Source organism: Erinaceus europaeus, chromosome 5, assembly GCF_950295315.1.
Source record: "Erinaceus europaeus chromosome 5, mEriEur2.1, whole genome shotgun sequence".
Taxonomy (NCBI): domain Eukaryota; kingdom Metazoa; phylum Chordata; class Mammalia; order Eulipotyphla; family Erinaceidae; genus Erinaceus; species Erinaceus europaeus.
Window position 1 is genome coordinate 12,349,353 of NC_080166.1, and position 16,241 is coordinate 12,365,593.

The 16,241-nt window shown below is 45.2% G+C and overlaps 1 long non-coding RNA gene across 2 annotated transcripts in view; it reads right to left on the reverse strand.

The window, feature by feature from the left end:
• Positions 1–16,241, reverse strand: part of LOC132538586 (uncharacterized) — an 890,943-nt gene that overhangs the window by 307,496 nt on the left and 567,206 nt on the right. Inside the window, exon 3 of one of the 2 annotated variants that reach the window (XR_009549924.1) lies at positions 2,564–2,582. The exons of the other annotated variant lie outside the window; for it this stretch is intronic. This is a non-coding gene — a long non-coding RNA (uncharacterized LOC132538586). Of the gene's footprint in view, positions 1–2,563; positions 2,583–16,241 lie in introns of those variants that run through there. 2 annotated transcript variants of the gene reach the window in all.

Here is a 16,241-nt window from a genome sequence, read left to right on the forward strand (position 1 = left end):
AAAATATTCATACAAATACCTCAGTGCACCTTTGAGTTGGGGGACTTAGGCTTGGGGAGGCAGAGCCTCAGAGTCTAAGGATTGCTTTGTTCTGAACTAATCTGAAAGCTATCCTCTGCTCTGCCATTCAAGGCACTGCTAGCAGAAACACAGCAGCCTTGAATTTGGACGCATCTATTGGATCAGACTAAGGACTCAGGCTCTAGAAGGATTTGGACACAGAAACAGTCAGGACATTTCTCTGGGAGAACTGGGTCCAAACTCAGGCCCTCGTCGAGAGATGGTAGACACTGTGGGAGCAGCAAGCCCGCCTGGGGGTCTGCAGAGGAGAAGAGTCAGCAGCCTGTGGGGAGCAGCCAAGCAAGACTGTTTTGTTCTGTCCCCCTATCTACCTGTTAACTTATTCTTCTGAACACTGGGGGCCCAGGTACCACAGACAGGATATTCTTTCTGTTATGTCATCAGTGATGTCTGTGGGCTTCTGTTCCTTCACAGAGGCAGGGCATTCGGGCTATAACCTCTCTCCTTTGTTTTTAAAATTATTATTAGTGATTTATAATGATGAACAAGATTGTAAGATAACAGATACAATTCCACACAGTCCCCACCACGAGAGTTCTGTGTCCTGTTTTTTCACTGGAAGCTTCCCTGTTCTTTATCCCTCTGGGAGCATGGACCCAAATTCCTTATGGGGAGCAGAAGGTGGGAGTTCTGGCTTCTGCAATTGCTTCTCCACTGGACATGGGTGTTGGCAGGTGGACCCACACCCCCAGCCTGTTTCTGTCTTTCCCTAGTGGGGCAGGGCTCTGGGGAAGGGAGGTTCTGGGACACATGGGTGAGATCATCTGCCAATGATGATCTCAAAATTACTACAAAATTCTGTCTTACTTTTTGTTATTATTATTTTGCTTCCAAGGTTATCTCTGGGGCTGGGTGCCTGCACTATGAATCCACTGCTCCTGGAGAACATTTTTCCTATTTGTGTTGCCCTTGTTGTTACTACTGTTGTTGTAGTTGAATAAGACAGAGAGAAATAGAGAGGAGAGGAAGACAGAGAGGGGGAGGGAAAGATAGACACCCACAGACCTGCTTCACCACCTGTGAAGTAACTCCCCTGCAGGTGGGGACCCTGGGGCTTGAACCAGGATTCTTGCGCTGGTCCTTGCACTTTGAGCCATGTGCTCTTAACCCACTGTCCCAGCACCGGGCTCCCCTTCTGTCCTCCTTCTTATACGGCTACATAGGTCTCTCTTTCTCCTGCCCATTAGACAAACACTTCTGCTGGGTTGAACCAGTATGTGTGTATGCTTTCCCACAATGCAGTTCCTCTTCAGAATTGTTTGCTCAGTGACTCCTCTCTTCAGTTAAAATAAAGATAATAATAATAAATGTGTTTCTAACAATATATATCCAGCAAGCCCACATAATGTTGAGCGCTTAGCAACTGGTTTTCAGAAATGCCCAAATCCGTGTTGAAACTCTTATAAAATATGCATGAAGACCGTTTGAATGTCCAGATACACATTGTTAAAATACATGGTCTCTTCCAGTCACTTCTACTCTGGTTTTGTGTTTGTATTTGTGTGGGTGTGAACAGCTTTCCAGGCTAGTATTTCCCATTCTTTATTTCAGAGAGAGAAAGAGAGAAGAAGGAGGAGGAGGAGGGAGAAAAGGAGGAGAATAAGAAGAACAGGGCCAGGTGGTGGTGCAGCGGGTTGAACTCACATAGTGCAAGTGTAAAGATGTACATGCAAGGATTTGGGTTCAAGCCCCCGGCTCCCCACCTGCAGGGGAGTCGCTTCACAGGCGGTGAAGCAGGTCTGCAGGTGTCTGTCTTTCTCTCCCCCTCTCTGTCTTCCCCTCCTCTCGCTTGCCTTCTATCCTATCCAAAAAACTGAAAAAATAGTCACAGGAGCAGTGGATTTGTAGTGCAGGCACTGAGCCTCAGCTATAAGCCTAGAGGCTTATAACAAAAAAAAGGAGGAGGAGGAGGAGGGCGGGCATGATTGACAGAGAGACGCCAGGGTCTTGCTCCAGCACCCATGGAGACCCCTGGTGATGCCCCGACACTGCCAGATGGAGCTGGAGCTTGAATCCGGCCTCACACACTGTAAGGAGAGTCCTCTCCCAGCTGAGCTGAGCTACGTCCTGGCCGTAGGACTCATGGTTTGTCCATGACTTGTTGATGACTTGCATGAAGATTAACGCAGAGAAGGGTCAATGAGAACTGTTCCTCCCAAACAATCCAGACTTGAAATGACACCACAGACCTGAAACGACACCGCAGACCTGAAACGCGTGTACCCATGAAGCCTCTCCCAGCCCTCTTGGTTTGTTTGTTTGTTTGTTTGCCCTTGGTTTTGTTGTTGCTGTAGTTATTGTTGTTACTGATGTCGTCATTGTTGGATAGGACAGAGAGAAATGGAGAGAGGAGGGGAAGACAGAGAGGGGGAGAGAAAGATAGACACCTGCAGACCTGCTTCACCGCCTGTGAAGTGTCTCCCCTTCAGGTAGGGAGCCGGGGGCTCGAACCAGGATCCTTCTGCCAGTCCTTGAGCTTCATGCCACGTGCACTTAACCCACTGCGCTACCGCCCGACTCCCAGCCCTCATGGCTTATTGACAATGCGTTGACCTCCTGGGCTGGGGAAACCCTGTCATGGGGAAAACCCTGTCATGGCTCAGCAAAAGACTTACATGCCTGAAGCTTCAAGGACCCAGGTTCTGTCCCTAGCACCACCATAAACCAGAGCTGAGCAGGGCTCTGGTCTTCCTCTCTCTCCCTCTCTCCCCTGCCCCCCACCAGTCGTGATAAAGATGCATGCTAATCCTGGAGGTCTTCCTGCAAACACCCCAGCTAGCTGAGCAGCAAAAGAGCAGCTGTAATGTCCAAGCAGGACAGTCTCCTCTCAGGATTTTCCTAGCTCGCTTTTCGCCACATTCTGTAGATTCAGACTCTTTCCCTTTATTCTTATTGGTTCCTCTTGGTGGGGGGATGTAATTGTTCAACAGTCAACTGTTCCAGTGAGAAGAGCGCTCTGTCTAGCCCACCGGGGCACTGCAGGTGTCACTCAAGAGCCTTGGCAGTGACAGCTGTCTAAGGCACAATTAGGCGGCTGTTGAATGTTTGTGTCTGGCCACGCTTGGTTTGAGTTCCTCTGCTGGAAATCTGCTGTTTTCATCGTTACTACGTTGCATGAAGCATGGCAGACGGAAAGGGTCCTTCATCCTGACATCTGCAGGGGGGCTTTGCGTCCCCCTGAATTTCAAGATGATTCTGCATCACCCACTTCCAGCCAGGCCGGGCAGTGTTTGCAGAAGCGTCCTGGGAACTGCCAGTTAGGTGACGAAGCAGTTAGCTGGGAACCAAAAAAGGAGTGACACACTCTGATGCCCAGTCCCTGTCCTGGAAGGGACGTGCCTCTCCACTCATGATGCTGAAGTCATAACCTGAAGCAGGAGGGAGTTTCTCGGGAGCCGGGCTCTTAGTGAATATTACCACATTCAGAGGCGGTCACGCTGTGCGAGCGTGACCCCAACCCCACAGGATTGTGTCCTCCCTCAGGAAGGAGACTCAGAAACTCAAGCTCCTATGGGGAGGAGTGAAGGCAGAGGCAGAGATGAGAAGAGCAAGACCCAAAGCCAAGAATCTCACTTTACTTTTAAGAACATTTCAAAAAATATTTCTATTTTATTTATTTATTTGATAGAGACAGCCATAAATCAAGAGGGGAGAGGGAGATAAAGGGGGAAAGATGCAAACAGACACCCGCAGCCCTGCTTCACTATTTGCAAAGCTTTCCCCCCCTGCAGGTAGAGACAGGGGGCTTGAACCCGGGTCCTTACACACTGTAACATTTGCACTTAACCAGGTGCACCAACACCTACATCTCCATCCTTCTGGAAAATGTCCAAAACTAAGAGAGAGAAGAGACAGGGCTCTTCCATGGGGTCTTCAGAGCTAGTACTGCTGACTGACCACTTGATTTTAGATGTCTGTCCTCCAGGACCGTGGGACAAAAAACTCATCCTGCTGTTGGACACTATTTGCAGCCAGGTGTTCTGAGTCCCCTGAAGGCTGCTCAGGAGGCTGGAGATGGAGCTCAGAGCAAGAGAATCCTGGGCTCCCTCTCCAGATTGGGGGGAGGGGTGGTGCTTAACAGGTTAAGAGGCGGGACAAGACTACCAGGTAACTTCACTCATGTGGAATCTGGAGACCTAACTAACACACGTGAACCTGCCTAACGGTGGGGGGGGGGGGGTAACTGTTTCTTTTTTAAAATTTCTTTTCTTTTCCTTCTTTATTATTGGAATAGAGGCAGAGAGAGAGAGAGAAATTGAGTGCCGGCCCTAATTTAAACCTTTTCATTATGTTATAAACAAAAGGGATTGTGAGCATGGGTTTTACTTTTCCAAGCCACATTATGATTTCAGGATTAAATACCTCTAACAGGGACCTTCTACAAATAGGTGAAACACTCCCCCATCTTCTAGAACAGGGAAGTTGTTCCGTGTAAAAAAGTCTCTTAATGATGCACGCAGAGACCGAGGCCCTCTCCAGCAGCCCCAGGGCAACCAGTTACCTCCTGGCTCATTATCCCCCCACCCACCACAGCGGAGTCACCAGCATCTGAAGCTCCAGCCTTTTTGCAGGAGGCTTTAGGACAACTTGACACTCTCATGCCCGGAACACAACCACAGCAAGGAGGTCAAATTAACTCAGGAAACAGAGGCTCCGTGGCCCAGTGTTGCAGTCTGAATGCCCAGGCAGTTTTCAAATGCTAATCTTAAGTGCAAGAGAAGTGGCTATGAATTTGCCCTGTTACATTCATAATTTATTTCTTGCCAGGAACCGAGTACTTGGTCACGTGGCAAGTGCTGGTGTGGAAAGCCCAGATGGAATTAAAAGGTCCTGAGCACAGACTTGACATTGAAGCTCTCCAGAGCCCTGGGCATCTGCGAAGTCCATTCACATTCTCCTGAGAGCAAGGAGTCCAGTCCTTGGTGTGTTTCCTCACCAGAGCCCATTAGTGGTTCTGCTCAAAACAGCTTTGAGGGTTGTTCAGCAGGGAAGCAATTACAGAGGCCAGACCTCCCACCTTCTTCACCTTAAGTCACTTTCTGTTGCAAGAGCTCTCCAGGGAGTTCATGAAGAAATGTCTTCCAGGAGCTGAGGAGAGGAGAGGGGACTCAGAAAGCAGCAGGAAGCAGCAGTGTTTATGGAGCAAGAGCCACTCGCCAGGACCTGCTGGTGGTGCACATGTCGCCATGTGCAAAGACCCAGGTTCAAGCCCCTGGTTTTCACCTGGGGGGGGGGGGGCGGGGGCTTCCCAAGTCATGAAGAATGCTGCAGGTGTCTTTCTTTCTCCCTCTCTGTCTTCCCTTTCCTTCTCAATTTCTCTCTGTCCTGACAAATAAATACTAGTACTAACAATGAATAAATAAAAAAAAGAGCCACTTTTCTTCAGACATGTGGAGGAACAGTGATGGCTGTGACCACAGGGGTAAGCGGCCCCCTTGAAATCTCCTGGGCCCACAGGCATGCTGTGTGAATGGGGAGGTTCCTGGCTACGACACTTCCCAAGGTCTGCTATGCAGCGTCTTCGCTGGGGTTGTGTTTCCGGGGCCAGAGACCCAGTATATCCAAATGACAACTCAGAGAGACTAGAGTTTGTCTAACTGAGAAATCTGTCCAGGTAGAATTTAAGCAGTCCATGGTGTTCCAAAGAACCTCATGGAATACCCCTTCCTAAAACATCTTAGTGGCTCCATGCATGAAGCTCCAAGGAACTTTCTAGAATGTCTCTTCCTAAAGGACCTTAGCATTCAAATACATGATATTAAACAACAACTCCTGCTACTGTTAATGTGCTCTGCTGAGTGGAAGCAGCCCAAATGCCCATCCACAGATGACTGGATAAAGAAGTTACAGGACAGTGTGGTCCGGGAGGTGGCAAAGTGGATAAAGCACTGGATTTGCAACCGTGAGGTCCTGAGTTTGGTCCCCGGCAGCACATGTACCAGAGTGATGTCTGGTTCTTTCTCTTCTCCTATTTTTCTCATGAATAAATAAGTAAATACATTCTTTTTTAAAAAAAAAAAAGAAGTTATGATATATATTCCATGGAATACTACTCTCCAGTTAAAATAACATGATATTGTGTCCTTACCATATGGGACAAAATGGATGGACTGGAGGTGACGAGGCTTAGAGAAATAAGTGAAGAGATGATCCACTGCTACGTGGAATCTAGAGATCAGATTCACATGAACTCGCCCCCCCCCCCGAAAAAAAAAAGCCCAAACAAAACAGAAGCAAGCAAACTGGTGGTTATCTCTGGGAGGTGGGAGAGTGAGTGAGGATGTGGGGCTTTGGTAGTGGTGGGTGTGGTGTGGAATTAGGCCCTGTAATCTTATGATCTTGTAACAAATAAAAATTTTAAAAGAGAACAGAAGGGGAAACACCAAGCAGAACGTGGACTGGGTTTGGTGTCTTGCCCCAAAGTCAAGGACTCTGGGGGAGGGGCTCTCAGGTCCTGGTGCTGATGGTGGGGGAGGACCTGGGCTGGGGGGAGAAGGTTTTGCAGAAACTGAGACACTCCACACATGGATCAACAACTTTATTTACTGTTGACTATAAACTGCTAATCCCCCAATTTAAAAAAATTTTAGAGCAGTTTTTCACAAAGACTAGTTTTGCTGGAAGCTGCTTTTCACCAACTGGGGCTTCTTTCTAGGAAGGAGTGCCGGCTCCAGGTGGCCTAGGGGAAGACATGAGGCACCTTCCCACAGGACCTCAGCCCAGCTCTGTCCCCTCAGCCTCAGCCTGCGACCAGGGAGAGGAAGCTGAACCAGCTGGTTTCTGTTTCCATGGCAACTGTGCCAAAGTAGAGCCAGGAGCCAGCAGAGCAGGAGAGCCCCAGGCATGGGTCCTAGGTAAACACACCAATGGCTGCTCATCCCTGCAAACAGAAAAGACACTGCCATTTCCTGCACCCAAAAGGAAATCTGGTCCATACTCCCAGAGAGGGAAAGGAAAGAGGAAGTGGACCAGAAGGCTCTGAACCCTGCTCCACCAGAACCCAGATAACTTCCATTATCTTATAATCTTATAAATCAACATTAAATCATTAATAAAAGAGAGAGAGAGAGAGACTACCAGCTCTCCCTCTGCTCCCCGGGACCAGGGCTGAGGCGGCCGGACACTGAGCAGTCACTATGTGGGAAGATACACACCTGTTTTTAGCCACCACAAGAAACGTGGAGTTGTTGGCAACCCCCCCCCAAACTCACCAGGAGCTGAGGACCAGAACCCAGTGAGTGGGTGCTATGCCCCCCTCCACACACACACAGCTGAGGAATAAGATGCTGACAAACCGACCTGGGAGCCTAGAATCTTACGTGCACAGTGCTTGTCATCAGAAAAAGTAAAGAGGAAAAACAGAACAAAGAGAGGAGAATGGCAGAAAGAGTAGCACTCTGACCTCCCCCCCCTCAATTAAATAAATCAGCAGGGCTAAGGGACCCAACTCTTTTGGATGCTGCACTGCTTTGCCGAGAGCACTGCCCAGGCGAGTCCAGTCCGGCTGCCTTGGGAAGGATCTGGGGCTGTGGTGTCTCTCTGTGTGGCTCTCGGTCGGTCTGTCTCTCTATCTAAAATAAAGAAATGATAAATAAAAAAGAAGCACGCAGCCAGACTGCTGGTTTTTAGGGTCTCCTTGCACTAAGGACATGGCATTGACCAAAAGTGGTCATTTGCGAAGTCCAGCCACACAGCTCAGGCCTGCCTTACCTGTCCTCCCTCCCCTATCCTCTATCTGTCGATCTATCCATCCATCCATCCATCCATCCATCCATCCATCCATCCATCCATCCATCTATCTAGCCATCTAGCCACCTATCATCTATCATTTATCTATTTCTCTTCCTTTCTCTCCTTCTTTCTCTCTTTCTTCCTTTATGAGTGACTTAATATTGATTTGTAAAATTATAAGATAATGGGTACAACTCTACACTATTTCCACCCCCAGAGCTCTGTGTCTCCATTTCCTCCACTGGAGACTGCAGTGGTTCTTCCAAGGGCACAGAGATGAGTTGATTATTATTTTCTAGAATTATCTGTCTATATTGATATATATTTTTCCCCTTTTTTTCCATTTTACTGCCTTCTCTTCCTTTCTAAGTCACACCTACACCTGTTACTACTTTTGAATATCCTTCCTTTTTTCCTCTTCTCTCTCTGGGACCTGCTGGAGTTGGAGGTCATATTCCCTTCATATTTCTCTCCCTCTGAGGGCATGTTTCTTTCTGGACTATTAGGACCTCTATTTCTCTCTGCCTTTAACCCATCCAATGTCACTTGGTTCTTCTAGCTGGCTATCTTTTTAAATTTCGTCCGCTCCATTCATTTTCATTACCCACCGTTCTCCGTCCAATTCCCAGAAACCACTTCCTACTGCCCTTTCTCTAGTTCCAGCTTCTAATGCATCCACACTTCAGTGGCGAGGGCAGGAGACAGGAAGAATTATCTTCAGCTGTCCCGCGTTTTGATCCTGATACCCTCCGACAGGGTTGAGCAGTGTGTGGCTTCTATGATTCAATCACCCCCAGCTCCTGGCTCTCAGTGGGATAATTAACTGAGTCTCTGCTCCTCATGCTAAGTCTTCTGGTAAATGCTATTACAGAGATCTTATTCCAAGAAAGAGCCCTGTGGGTGGCCGTCTGGGTGGCCGGTGTCCCAACTGCACATCCCAGGGAGCACCCCCCCCCATCTCCTGTCAGCCTGGCCTCTCACCTAGCTGCTCCTCCCAGCACTCACCCCTGCGAGGAGTCCTAGAGGAGCAAATAGGCCTTGCTGTAAGAGGCTCTGCAGATGCTGCGAACTCTCAAACGCACCAGAGCAGCATACCAGCACATTCTATGTCTTTATCTTGCTTTTTTTTTCATGTCAAATTAGTTTATTTGCATTTTTTCCCTAAATATTATTTTTTACTCTGATTTTTTTTTTTTTAAAATGGGGGGAGGATATGGACAGAATATTCACCACAGAAGAGATCCAAAAGGCCTAGAAACACATGAAAAAATGCTCCAAGTCTCTGATTGTCAGAGAAATGTAAATAAAGACAACAACGAGATACCACTTCATTCCTGTGAGAATGCCATACATCAGAAAAGGTAACAGCAGCAAATGCTGGAGAGGGTGTGGGGTCAAAGGAATCCTCCTGCACTGTTGGTGGGAATGTAAATTGGTCCAACCTTTGTGGAGAACAGTCTGGAAAACTCTCCAAAGGCTAGAAATGGACCTACCCTATGATCCTGCAATTCCTCTCCTGGGAATATATCCTAAGGAACACAACATATCCATCCAAAAAGATCTGTGTACACATATGTTTTTGGCAGCACAATTTGTAATAGCCAAAACCTGGAAGCAACCCAGGTGTCCAACAACAGATGAGTGGCTGAACAAGTTGTGGTCAATATACACAATGGAATACTACTCAGCTGTAAAAAATGGTGACTTCACCATTTTCAGCCAATCTTGGATGGACCTTGAAAAATTCACGTTAAGTGAAATAAATCAGAAACAGAAGGATGAATATGGGATGATCTCACTCTCAGGCCGAAGTTGAAAAACAAGATCAGAAAAGAAAACACACGTAGAACCTGAAATGGAATTGGCGTATCGCAACAAAGAAAAAGACTCTGGGGTGGGAGGGTGGGGAGAATACAGGTCCAAGAAGGATTCAGAGGACCTAGTGGGGGTTGTATTGTTATATGGGAAACTGGGGAATGTTATGCATGTACAAACTATTGTATTTACTGTTGAATGTAAAACATTAATTCCCCAATATCTTGTTTATTTATTAATTTGGATAGAGACAGAGAGAAAATGAGAAGGAAAGAGGGGGGAGGAGGAAAAGGGGGAGGGGGAGGAGGAGGAGGAAGAAGGGGGAGACCTACAGCACTGCTCCACCACTCATGAAGCTTCCCCCCTTTTGCAGGGGGGACTCGGAGCTTGAACCTGGGCCCTTAGGCAGTGTGATGTTTGCACTGCACCAAGCCCACCAGCACACCGATCCCAGGGGCAAAGGCCCTTTAGTTGGAAAGGAGCTTAGGGTTGAGCCAGAGACTTGATCAGCTGCAGATGCACTGAGTCAAGTACACGTGTTAAACTTTTGAAGTAACAACTAAGGAAAAGAATGGATTTTTAAACATACAACAGTTGAGACAAAAAAAAAAAGGTTGGCATTGAAGAGGATAAATAATACAAATAAATAATTTAAGAAGACTCCTGAGCGATGTAAATTAAAGCAAAAAAAACATGAAAAAGCAAGCAATTATAAATTTTTAAATGGCAGGCAGAAGATAACTCATGCGTGGGCTGGGGGTGGTGCACCTGGTTAAGTGTGTTACCACACTCAAAGGCTCAGGTTCAAGCCCCTGGTCCCCACCTTCAGGGGGAAGTTTACTGAGTGGTGAAGCAGGGCTGCAGGTGTGTCTCTGTTTCAGTCTCCATCTCCTTTTCTACCTGTGTTCCTCTCAATTTCTCAGTGTCCTATCAAATGTTAAGTAATTAAATTAAATTAACAAAAATTAAATTAAAAAGTTGACTCATGTGCTTGGGATTGAATCTTAGCACCAACTAAGTGTTGGCGTGACCCTGGGGGACTCAGAGGCAGTGCAGCATTTCTCCCTCTCTCCACACTCATGTAAATAAAAGAATAAAAATGAGTTTATGCAAGAGTGGTGCAGTCACACGTGCACAAGAGTCAGGCAACAAAACAAAATCAAAAAGGAAAGAAAGCATTGTAAGGAAACAGAAACATACTGAAGTGGGTCAACAACACAAGGGGCAAAGCTACATGCCACGCTGACTTTTTAAAACTTGACAGTAGTCTTTCCAGAAACAACAGAAACAATGCAAAACGGAACAACAGGAAATAGGAGGACACAGGGCCAGGAAAACCTTTTTTTTCACAAATAAGGAGACTGGAGACATCACATTTCCTGATCTCAAAATATACTACTGGACTCTTGTAATCAGAGCTGTCTGGCACACAGACCAGTGGGAGGGAGCTGATGTGAGAGGCCAGAAACGAAGTTTCACACACACACCTGCTTTTTGACAAGGCAGCCCAAAATATCAAATGGTGTTCATAAAACCGGGCTAAAATGTGCAGACGCATGAAGCAGGACCACCACACATCACCACACACACAAGTAAATGCCAGATGGAGCACAGAGATGGGCCGTAAAGCAGAAACCATCGAATGCACAGGAGAGGACACTCGCAGAACACCTCACAATCCTGTCTCGGAAATGTTTCCAAAGATTCAGATCCAACAGAATGGAAAACAACACCAAACATAAGCCAATTAAACGACATCAGGCTGAAAAGTGTCTGCATGGCAAAGGGAACCACCACCATCAGAACGGGAGATCTTTGCAGGCTGTGCATCCGGCAAAGAGCTAATAACAAAAACATGAACATGGCATTGGCAGGTTGGTCCATGCACCCAGTCTGTCCCCATCTTTCCCTAGTATGAGCACAAGAAAAGCAGCATATAGTATAACACATTTTGAAAAAGACTGCACACAGGAAGTCGGGTGGTAACGCAGCGGGTTAAGCGCACTTGGTGCAAAACACAAGGACCCACGTAAGGATCCTGGTTCGAGCTCCTGGCTCCCCACCTGCAGGGGAGTCACTTCATTCTACAGGTCTACAGGTCTGCAGGTGTCTATCTTTCTTTCCCCCATCTGTCTCTCCATTTTCTCTCTGTCCTATCTAACAACAATATCAATAACAACAATAATAACTACAACAACAAGGGCAACAAAAAGGGAAAAATAAATATTTTTTTTAAAAAATTTTAAAAAAAAAGAGAGAGAAAGATTGCACATATCAGTAAGTCTAAATGCAATCCTCTGTGAAACCTCAAACTTTTAAAAAGCTTGAAGTATCGTGGAGCTAAGCTGTGTTTAGAAACAGGTGATGGTCACAATCATTATTTTCAAAAAAATTAAAGATACTTACAAGTCTGTCAACATTGACAAAGAGGATTGGGAGAAGATAACATGGCACCATGCCCAGCGAAGAAGCAGTTACAGAAGCCAGAACTCCCACCTTCTGAGCCCCATAATGGTCCTGGGTCCAGACTCCCAGAGGGATAAAGAACAAAGGAGCCACCTGAGGAAGATGGGTCCTCATATTGGGGCAGCTTGAACGTTCCTACTCATGACCACAGAATGTGAGCTCAGATCTACAGGGATGCAGAGGTCACACAGGCCTCTAAGCTGAATATGGGCCCCAGATCACATCAAATCTATGGGGTTTACAGTCAACAATATTTATACACCTTTCCCATATTAGGGAGCTACTCTCTTCCCTGATACAGCTTTCTGGTCCTTTTTCCAGCCATGACACCATCTCTCCAGATAATAACTTGGGTCCACCTACATATCAGATTTCAGGCTCAGAAAAAAAAAAAAAAACTAGTATAGTCATGGGCCCTTTGGAATCTAACTAAAATATGCCTGTTAGCTATCTACAAAATGGAGACCCCCAAGTTTTCATCTGCACTATTCCAGCCTTTAGGTTCATGATTAGTCAACAGTTTGTTTGGTTTTATATGTTAACTCTTCTTTCAGCCACCAGGTTCCAGATGCTAACTTGATGCCAACTGGACTTCCCTGGGCAGATGACCTGTTGTTTTCGACGGGTTATGTTGTTTTCGCCGGGCTGGCTTCACTGGCGGGTAACAGACGACCAGGGACTCATGGTTGAGCTGTAGGCAGTATCTCTTTATTCATGCAGGACGCAGCACAATCTAAGACGAGCTAAGCTAAACTCAAGTACCCTAAAACTCACAATGCTGTCTTTATATATACTTGCCAAGTAGGGTGGAAACAGGATGTGACATAGAGAGGGTGGAGAGAAAAGTGACTGGTGAAAATCAGAGTGTGACAAGGAGAGGATCAGGGTGTGACAAGGAGAGGGGGTGGAGCAAAAACATATCATGAAACAGTGGGGATTGAACCAATGCCCTGGAGGGAGGGTGGTGCTTGTTAACAGCGGTTATGTAAATAGAATGAAGTGGTTATGTAAATAGCATAGTGTTAAGCAGGGGGGATTTAAACCAAATGAAACAGAAGGGGTATCATGCATACCAACAATAAACAACAATGACCAATGTGTCCTGGAGCCCCACTCCACTAGGGAAAGAGAGAGACAAGCTAGGAGTATGGATTGACACCCCCCCGCCCCGTGCCCATGTTCAGCGGGGAAGCAATTACAGAAGCCAGACCTTCCACCTTCTGCACCTCACAATGACCTTGGGTCCATACTCCCAGAGGGATAAAGAATAGGAGAGCTATCAGGGGAGGGGATGGGATAGGGTGGGAATTGTGTGGAGTTATACCCCTCTTATCCTACTGTTTTGTTGGTGTTCCTCTTTATAAAAAAAAAAAAGAAGAAGAAGAACAGGGAACCTATCAAGGGAGGGGATGGGACATGGAGTTCTGGTGGTGAGAATTGTGTGGAATTGTACCCCTTGTATCCTATGGTCTTATCAATAATTTTTATGACTAAACCAAAAAAAATTTTAAAGAAAATATCATGGCATTAATAAACTCAAGATATTACAGAAAAAAACATGTGTAGTCACTGGTAAACCTGGAAGGAATGTTGTAAGATTACAGCAGAGATGGCAAAATAAGCAATAAATATCTTTGTAAGACACAAAACTTTAAGATAGCTATTTAGGGGGGGGGGGAAAGAAACTTAGTAAGACCAAAAAAAAAAAAATTGCCAGAATCAATAAAGAAAAGACATAAATCCCCATGACTCCCTACCGAGGTGACTCTGGTGTTAGAGCAGGGAACTCTGATATAAGCTTGAGCTTCTGAGCTTAGTCCTGGCACATGCACACTGGATTATGCTCTGCTTCTAGACAGAGGTAGTTAAACATGGCTTATTATTTTTTTTTCCTGGGTGTCCAAGACAACACAACTGAACAGAAATAAAGATGTAAATACTATGGACTAGAACTATCAATACGTTTGCATGCATGGGGATCTCTAGAGACTCTCTAGCTAAATTATTGGAATCAATAACAAAAGTCTGGATGCAAAATCAATACAGGAAAGACATTAACTGGGCCATGTCATGGGAGGAACGCTGTCTAATACCCAAAGTGATCCTAGAGCAAGCACGTAGCTTTCAATACACAGCCAGTACCTAGATGTTCGCCAAAATAAAACAAATTCCCTCCAGACTGAGCCCATTTTCACCACAGTTCTATCAGCAACTCAAAGAGTAGCTGGTCAAACATCACGGAAAGGATCTGAGGACCAGGAACGCAGACACTATATTCTCAAGGTGAGTAACAAGGTCGAACAAAGCAGCAACTTCAACAAAGCATCCAACGGAAAGGATGGGGCACAGACTTCTGGCGGTGGGAACCATGCGGCCTTAGACCACTGTTAGCTTGCTGTCTTATACGTCATTATTAAATCAATAGTAAAAGAAAAAACTGAAAGACGTTAAATATTGGAACTATTTTGTCATTGTTCCTCGGAGCAGAATACTAAAATTATTAGCAGATAAGAGTCCATGAAATGTCCAGCACAAGTGTGCTGTGAGCACAGTAGACTGGTGACAGGGATGAGACAGTGAGATGCATCCTAAATCCACTATTGGGATTGAAAATATAGATTCAAAATCATCAATTTAAGACATATGGCAAATATATTTAACACCATTGTACACATGTTCAAAATAAATTATTTAAAAAATACAACAAACAGAAGACATTTTTCATATTACAATGAAAGGTACTTTCTAAAATCTATAATAAATTTCATATTAACTTGCAGAAAAATAACAGAATTTTCTTTGATGTTGGGAACAAGAAGAAAATGCTTACCCTCACTATTTGTTTTCAATTTTTTGGGGGGTGCCCAAGACAACATAGATAAGCAAGAATAAAGAAGTAAATGTTAAGGACTAAGACAATCAATATGTTTGTATGCTTAGAAAACTCTAGAGATCTTCAACCTAAATGACTTGAATTAGTAAGAAAATTCAAAAAAAGTTGCTAGATATAAAATCCGTGTGTGAAAGTGAATTTCAAATCAATAACTGTCAGCAGACAAAATCTAATTGCAAAGGTATAATTTACAAAACAGAAAATATATTATTGGGTGTGGAATAACTTTATGGGTAAAAAAAATATAAAACATTATTAACTGGAATAAATCAAGTACAAAGGAAATGAAGAGAAGGAACAGGTCATGTCAAGATTTGTTGCAAAATGAGTGGCCAAGACAATGATGGTAGCTCTAGGGTACAGAGGATTAGAACGCAACAGACAAGTCAGAAACAGATGCTCATGTGTTCATCAAGAAAATGTGTATGTGAAATAGTTTTGCAAGTCAGTGGTGAAATTCTGACATATTTAGTAGGAGTAGAGGGAAAACTAGTTTACAAAATATATATATATACACACACAAAATTTTAAACGTGATATTACACCTTGTACAAAACAATGCTCACTGGGGTAAAACTCTAAAGCTAAAAAATTAAAAAGTAAATATAAACTAAGAGTTTACATTTGTGATCATGGAAAGGTTACTTGTATGGGCTGTGCTTAGCCTGCCTCCATGGGTGGCCAACACTATATCGTTTCTTCTCCAAAACAGAAGATTCTGGGTGCATCTGGGTGACAAGTCTAGCAGATGGAGACTTGTCTCAAGTGGCCTCCCCAGGGCTCTGTTCTGGCTCCTACGCTATTTAATATTTACATCAATGACCTCCCAGAAACTTCTTCAAGGAAGTTCATCTACGCCGATGACATCTGCTGTGCAACTCAGGCATCAAAGTTCAACATCCTCGAGGAAACACTCACGAAAGACATGTCTCTGATATCTGATTACTGTAAAAAATGGCGACTAATCCCTAGCACTGCAAAAATGGTATCATCTGTTTTCCATCTACACCATGCCTCAGCCTCGCGTGAGCTTAATGTGCAGCTTGGTGATACGAGAATCTGGCATGAAGCCCAGCCAGTCTATCTTGGCGTTACTCTCGATCGCACCCTGTCATTTCACGAACATCTCATAAAAACTGCAGCAAAGGTGGGTGCGAGGAATCACATCATTGCAAGACTGGCCAGCTCCTCATGGGGCGCGAGCGCTTCCACACTACGATCATCATCTCTGGCATTATGCTATTCCACTGCAGAA